Below are 8,237 nucleotides of genomic sequence, written 5' to 3' on the forward strand. Positions count from 1 at the left end.
GTGTGTGTGTGGGGGGGGGGGGGGTCCTAATACCCATCGTAGACTTATGGGGCACAGGGCATTTGGTCATCTAGGATTTCCTGGTTGTTAACACCCAACACTTCAAATGATAGTTCCCCTCAGATGAGAGGGAATCTCGCGACGGCTGAAATCAAAATGAGTTGCTTGAATCACATGCAAACCATGAATAGAGTTCTTTGCTCATGTGGCCTTTTTCCAGTGTGCCACAATTTCTTGAAGAAGTGTGGCAGAAATTGCTTTGTTTTGTTTGGAAATCAGAGGAAAGGTTGGAGGAGGGCAATTGGACAATGAGTTCCTCTTGCAATGAGCGGAATTGGCACGAAGGGCAGGAGTATGCAAGTTGAGGGGAATGCGATGGACGTCCGCAAGTTACCCTGCCTTTGACTGGCCAACCGGGGTGCTGTGCGTCTTAGGAAGCCAAGTCTTCAGGGCATAACCACAGGCTAGAAATCGGTGAACTTTAGCCTCTCCTATGTTCCTCCCGACAGCAGGATTGCTAACACATCACATGGAGTCAACTACACGGCAAACAAAGAAACACAGAAGTCAAATTTTATGCAGATAGAAAATGTATAAGAGCAGAAATTAGTTGTTGAATTCAGTTTAACTCAATTTAACAGAAAATTCTGGTTTTTACACTTCAATATGGATGTTCCCCTGAAGTCTGTTTCCTTTTAACTCCAGTTATTGGGGTAAAAGCAGGTGCAGGGAGAGTTGCCCTCCTCACAGCTGTGGGAACGTGCATGCAGGGTGGATTTCCTCAGCACATCCTTTCAAAGTTCTCCTCTAAAATTGGTTTCTATAGGGAAAGGTTCTGAGACTGCTCCCTGCTCCCATAGCTGTGCTTTTAGTTTTGTTTTTATAATTGTCTTCCCTTTGGACAATTTTATCTGCCTTTCTGTAAGCCATAACCTGTTCCTTCTCTTTCAATGTAGATCAAATGTTTCTTTGTGATTCTGATCTTCTCAGCAGTATATTAAAATAAAAAATTCTCTGAAGACAATACCTTAAAATTAGACCCAGCTTTATAAAAAATATTCATTTATTTTATATTAACTTGGCTTTATCAGAGAAGCAAAATCATGATAGGTAGCATGGACTGAGAGATTTACAGTGGGGTTTCCCATTATGCAGTCATAGTGAACAGCTCTATGGAAAGCTGGCGCTTCTGCATCTGGTGGTGGGTCTGAAGTCACTGTAAGTCAGGGGGCTGGCAGTCAGGATGAAAAGCTGGGTGCGAAGCAGGGAAGGGCAAAGGGCAAACTGGAATCCATGGGGGCAGATTTGTATCTACTTCTCACCATCTCCAAACTCCATAGCCCATGTGACCTAAAAGAGAAGCTGGTGGCCTTCACCATGGAGTTGCATGTGCCTCTGACCCAGGACTCAGAACTCAGAAAACTGAAAAAGGTCTGGTGGGAGCTGGAGCACTGCAGGCTGGCTGCTGCCCCACGCCAACCAACTGAGCCAGGAGGTCAAGCTGTGAGCTGCAGCAGTGCCTTTGCCTACTTCTTCTGAACTTAATGGCTATTGCTTCACTTCCAACTTCCACATCTCATGAAAATATCTCCTGTGGTCAAAATTAACCTGTAAGCCTATGAGAAAGGAGATTCTGGGAAATGTAGTTCCAGCTAAGCCAAACTGACATAGTAGTACAAAGCTACTCCACTGGAGTAGACCTTAATGCTCACCAATAGTGATGCTCTGTTTCATACTGGATGCACAGACACACATTTCCTAGTACCCATTGCAGTTTGTTGGAAACACACGACTAGTTCTGACCAATGGATTGTGAGTGCAGTTGACAAGCCGAAGCAGTAAAAAGTCTCTGGACAACCTCCAGTTCTTTCTCCCCCACATTAATCATGGAGGTCAAGATGAAACCAGCCTGAATCCCTGAGTCACCTCTTAGAAGGGAACTACTCTAGAGACCCTAGAGAATCTTTTTTATCGTATTTTTATTGATTTCAGAGAGAGAGAGAGAGATAGAAACATCAATGATGAGAGAAAATCATCTATCGGCTGCCTCCTGCATGTCCTCTACTGGGGATCGAGCCTGCAACCAGGGCATATGCCCTGACTGGGAATCGAAACATGACCTCCTGGTTCATAGGTCAATGGTTAACCAACTGAGCTACACCAATCGAGCTAGAGAGTCTTAATACACACAGCAGAAGTGGTATGAGTGAGAAACTTTCATGTGTTAAGCTATTGAAATTTCAGAGCTTTTTTGGTTGTTAAATAAATGAGATTGGGGAGTCTATGATTGTTATTGTAGCATTAACCTGCCTACCTAACATATGTATAAGTCACCAGAAAATTGACCCAAGTATAAAACTTCTGGAATGTATTCAATAAAAATATAAAATAAAGAAATACCTATATATGCAAAATATTCATTATATCATTATATATAATTCAAAATTTGAATGCAGTCCAAAGATCCAGTAATTTGGGCATGTTTAAAATTTATGATTCAGTCATGGGATAGAATAATATGAAATCTATGCAAAGTATATAAAATGAGACAACATTAGAAAACATGCAGGATAAACTTAAAAGATGGCTACAAATTATATGTACACTACTAACTATAAAGCATGTTTCTCAAAATTGAACAAAATACTCTATAATTGTTTTAAAATAGCTGTAGTATTATACATTATTCCTGTTCTTTATTTGCTAAACATTTTTTAGGTTTTAAAATTGATTTGGTAGTTTAATAATATTTTAAAGGAAATTAAAGTTGTATTTACTCCATCAAATATTTCCTAAGAACGTATTTTCCCAAAATATTTACGTTTTCATATGATCACTGGAATTGTAGATTAAGTGAATATCATAGCCACAGTTTATAATGGTTTCAATAAGACATTTAAGAAAAATTACATGATATTCCTTTGGACAAGAGAGAGAAATTTGTCCTGGATCAGATTAGTTTTCTGCAAGTGAACAATTCTACTAAATGTGAGATTAGAGTAAAATATCCTTGGCCTATTGTTAGATCTCTGTCCTTGGCCTTTTCCTGACCAACATTTATTTCAATGTCTGGAATAAAGAAATAGGTAAAATTATAAAATGTAGAGCTGACGTAAGTTGGGAAGGAGAGTGAACATGAGGGATGACAGAGTAACAATAATGTCAGAAAACTGGAACAATGAACAAAGTTATTCTAATGAACTTTAACTGAGAAATATAAAGTTTAGCTCCAAAAAGCCCAGTTGCATCAATAGAGGATACAGCAGACAACCATTTGTGTAAAAATCAAAGAAACCTTGAGATTTTCAACAACCTCTAGGTCCATGTTTATATATTCAGTTATTTTAAAATGTTTGTTTAGTACTTATTATGTTTTAAAAATATTGCAGAGGTCCAGGCAAGATTTAATACGGGTTTTCTTTTAGAGAGTAAGCACTGGGGATAGAAAGAGGGGTTGGTTACAAGGAATATTCAAAAGGGAGAATCTACAGAATCTGGTGTTCAATTGGGTGAGGAATGAGGAAGAAGGAGAAATCCAGAATGAGTCTTGGGCTTTTACTGGATGAATGGGAAAATAGTGATGCTGTCCGTTGAGATAGGGAATACTGGAAGGAGTAGACTGAGGTGGGGCTATGGGGAGACTAGAAGATACGTTTATATTTGGACATACTGAGTTTTATTTAAGAGACATCCAGAAAGAATTGTCTGTTAGATAGTTGGATATATATGTCTAGAGTTCATGAAAGAAGTTGGTACTAAAGAAAAAAGATTTAAGAGTCATTGAGATATACATGACAGTAAGACCAAAGGAATAAACAAATGCTAAAAGACAGAGAGTAGACATTAAGAAGAGAAGAAGGTCCAGGATAGAGCCCCAAAGAAAATCAATCAAGAGAAGGGGGAGGGGGGGAATGAGAAAGAAAAATCATAGACCTATGCAAGAACAAAAGGAGAAAACTTTGAGTCACTCTTAATTTATCTGAAAACAGGTGGTCATCCCCTTTTACATGAGAACTATATTCTGAGTCAGTCAGTTTCCATGTCAACCTTCCCTTCCACCCTTCCTTTCCTATCAAACTTCTTATTCTACCTCTAGAGATAGACTTTCTGTATATGATACCACATATAAGTAGAGTGGAGTGGATGAGAAGTAAGGTACATCTTGACATGTGTGGACAATGGAGGAAGAGTGTTGTGAGCCTGCAAAGGAAGGATGCTGGGAGTAATGCTTACTAGGCATTGTGGGTCTCCACATATTTTGAATAAAAAATAATGCACTGCATCTGACTCTTAGAGAACCTAAAATCAGTGTAGAAGGAAAGCACTTCCGCTTCTTTAAGGATTACTTGCTGGGCATTGCAATTTGGAGGAGCAGCCATTCTTATCAACCTGTTCAAGCAAGAGGAGCAAAGTGGGAGTGAAGAAAATGGTCTTCTACCCAAAGGAGCTCTGGATTCTCCTTCCTCCAGCACTGCCGATTGACAGCAGCTGCAAAGGCAGCACTGAGCAGGCTCAGGGGAGCACAAGATGCCATAAGGAAGCAAGTCCCAGCCACACTTAGAAGTCAACTTTCGTAGAGATACAACTGAATGCTGAACTAAAAAGGAGGTGACAGAAGAGCCTTCTCTGTACCTAAATTTTTAAATTTGGTTACATGAAAAACTACAGATAAATATAAGCTCAAGAGATTTTAAATGAGAAGCATATTATCATCACCAGTTCAAATTCACTTTGTAATCCTAGGTTACAGATTTTGGGCTTCAAAAAAAATCTGAACCTCCATGAGTTCATTGTAAAAAGCTATGTCCAAAGTGCTGAGTGAGACTGCACAGACGAGATGACTTTTTTTTTCCTATTTTTTATTGATTTTTTTTACAGAGAGGAAGGGAGAGGAATAGAGAGCTAGAAACATCGATGAGAGAGAAACATTGACCAGCTGCCTCCTGCACACCCCCCACCGGGGATGTGCCCGCAACCAATGTACATGCTCTCGACCGGAATTGAACCTGGGACCCTTGAGTCCACAGACCGATGCTCTATCCACTGAGCCAAACCGGTTTCGGCACAAGATGACTTTTGAACAATTGACTGGGAAGTTAGAAGTGGCCAAGAAAGTGACTCAGGGAAAATGGGCATTTGAAGCACAAGCAGAGTGAAAGCAAACAGAAAGAGAGGAGGAAAAAAATGAATGGTGTTCATGGAATGACCAAAGTCACATGTGGTTAGTGGGTCGTGGAGGAGTAGCAAGAGCCAGGCTATGAAATTACTCCAGATCATTACCTTAAAGAGCAGCTGGGTGAGGAGGGCTGCAGGAGCTTTTATACAAGAAACAGAACATGATCACATTAAGTTTCAGGAATGTAACTGGAGGGAGAGTAAGGGATCAAGTGAAGAGGAAGGAGCTATCAACAGGGAGGTCAGTTAGCTAGAAGGTTGTTGTAAAGATCCAGCCAAGAAAACGAAAGGCCTGTACCAGAGCAACAGTGGTCTGATGAAGCGTGGACAGACCCAAGGGACACAAATAAGGTAAAGGTCCAGGATTTTAGACCAATAGAGGGAGAGTTGTTGAGGATTACCTTAAGGTTCTAATTTGTGAGAAAGGGTAGATATCCCTTAGCAGGGAGAGAAAATTCCTAACAGTGAGTATGCTTGTGACCTATTGAATTTCAGGAATCTACAATGCATCCAAATGAATATTGTGGTAGACTCTGCAATTACTGAGACCAAATGATATCATCACTGTGATCTTCTAACACCTTCTTTTCAATGCCCGATAGCTGTAAAGACATGAGTGATGGATAGTAGATATTTGGCAACAGGATTAGTTCCCCAAGCATTATAGATGGAGATGCAATAATCGGGGCATGCTTTGAGTTCAGTTAGGTAGAACCAAGATTTTATCAAGTTTTACAGTGCTTTGACATAACGTTGTTGCTTTTAATCCCCCTAGCATTCCTAAAGGTAGGTATTTAATATCCTTCCAAGGTAATATTTAATATATTTTCAGTTTTACAGGTGAGGACTCAAAATCAGTTGTCTTAGTTATCACACAGTTAGTTACTCTTGGAGCTAAGACTGGGCCACTTTCTTCCACTTTTGCCTTTAGAGACAGAACACCCTCATGAGACTGCAAACCCACTGAGGTCAGAATTGATCTTATTAATTCTAATGACCCCAATATGTATCACAGTGCCCAGAACACTGATGTTTATCAATGCATGATAGCCCTGAATCACAGGATCTATTCATTTGTGGAATGAATAAATGGATTCCACACATCTAACATTCTAGAATTCTTTGCTTTGTTAAATAACACGACTACATTCCCAAATAAATAGTTTCATGGAAATGAAAAAGTAAAGGTATTAGGCAGGTGTTGGTGATTTCACTTCCTGTGAAATAGCTTGGAAGAGTGGGTAGAGTCTATAAGTTAAAATAACACATATGGGAGAATTAATGTTTTAAAGAAAATATGTAAAAAGAGATATTTCCCTGTGATCTAATTAATTTCCCAAACCGCTGGCAGGAAGACCCTTTCCTGAATCCCACCTGAATAAGCATTTTCATTGCTTACTTTCCAAGGGTGTGTCTACACACCAGCCCTCCTCGCCTGCCCTGCCTGCCTCTATTTTATTACATGACATTTTCATTGAGCTATTGAAATTGGATGTGTCAGACACATTAAAAGCAATGGCAGTTGTGGCAAGTTAGTTGATATATTTTAAAATAAACCAAGAGGGCCATGTAGATGTCAAGGGAATAAATTGCTCTGTTTAGCAACAAGTGATTTATTTAACTACTGTAGACAGGGTCCAAGCCATGCCAAACTGCATACATTTTGGAAAAAGCTGAGCTATTTTCTCAGAAATCTCTCATGTGGGACCAAAATAAGAACAGGAGAAGCTTATGGGAAGATTAATTAAATTCTTGATTTGGGAATGACCCCAAGGAATGAATTTTATTTCCCATGTGCTACAAAATTGACCTCGTCATGTTTCTGAAGGTGAGACACATTCTTGAAGCATCAGGTATTAGCATTGACCCAGACTTCATGGCCTTCACTCACGCTGCTGTAGCAGCCTTTCTCCCCAGCTTGCATTTATGTCTCAGAGCAGGGTGGGCAGAAAGGCAGAAGTCTGGGATTTCATCCTTCCTCTCACCATTCAACCTTGGTTGGTGACTGCTAGGTGCAAGGCAATCAATACATGGGACTTGGTTGGAATCTAAAGTTGCAGAAACACGGCAAAGCAGGTAAAGGCACAGGCTCTGGAAACGGGAGGCCAAGATTTGCATCCTGGTTTTGCCACTTACTCACTGAGTGACTGTGAACAGGTTTCTGGCCTTTCTGTGCCTCACTTTTCTCATCCGGGGATGAAGGTAGTAATAGTACCGGCCACATGCAATTGATGTGAGGTTGCATGAGCTACAACAATGCAGAGAGGCCCAGCTGCAATTGTTCTTTCTCGTATCATGGATCACCCCCTCTCCATCGGTTCATCCCCTCGGCATACACACATGCTGTATGTGGTGGTTCCCTTGAAAAAGAATCCTTGGTCCAACATCCTCCAGTTTTGACCTTATTCCTTTTCTCTCATTTACATCAAAACTCCTGGGAAGAATTGTGCACTTGCTCTTTGATCCACTCCACTCAGACACTTATCTTTGTTATTCCAATGAAACTGTTCATCAAAATCACTCGTGACCTCCATTTTGTCTAATCTAAAGGTCAATTCTAAAGGTCTTATGGAACCAACTTTTCAGCAGCAATTGACCCATTCTTGACACCCTCTTTCTGAAACACAACTCGTTCTGGGTTCTTGTTCCACTGGCCGCTCTTTCCTGGTTTCTCTTACAGACACTTCCTCACTGGAGTGCCCCACAGTCCATCTCTGGAACACGTCTCCTCTTTTTCCTTACTCCCTAGAGGATTTCACTCAGTCTCATGGTAGCTACAAATATAGATTTAGATATATGGCAACGACTCCCAAATCAATACTTCCAGCCCCAATGCTTCCCCTGGAGTCCCCAGACTTCAACTTGCTTTTCATACCTCCACCAGGATGAATACTAGGACTCTCAGTCTTAATATAGCCAACCCTCGTTATTCGCAGATCCCACATTTGCAAATTTGCCATAACTTGCTTGTGACTCCAAAATCAATACTCTCAGTGCTTTTAGTCATGTGCACACATGTGCAGAGCTTTGAAAAATTTGAGTCACTGGACATGCACGGTCCA

This window comes from Eptesicus fuscus, chromosome 7 (assembly GCF_027574615.1).
Source record: "Eptesicus fuscus isolate TK198812 chromosome 7, DD_ASM_mEF_20220401, whole genome shotgun sequence".
Classification (NCBI taxonomy): Eukaryota; Metazoa; Chordata; class Mammalia; order Chiroptera; family Vespertilionidae; genus Eptesicus; species Eptesicus fuscus.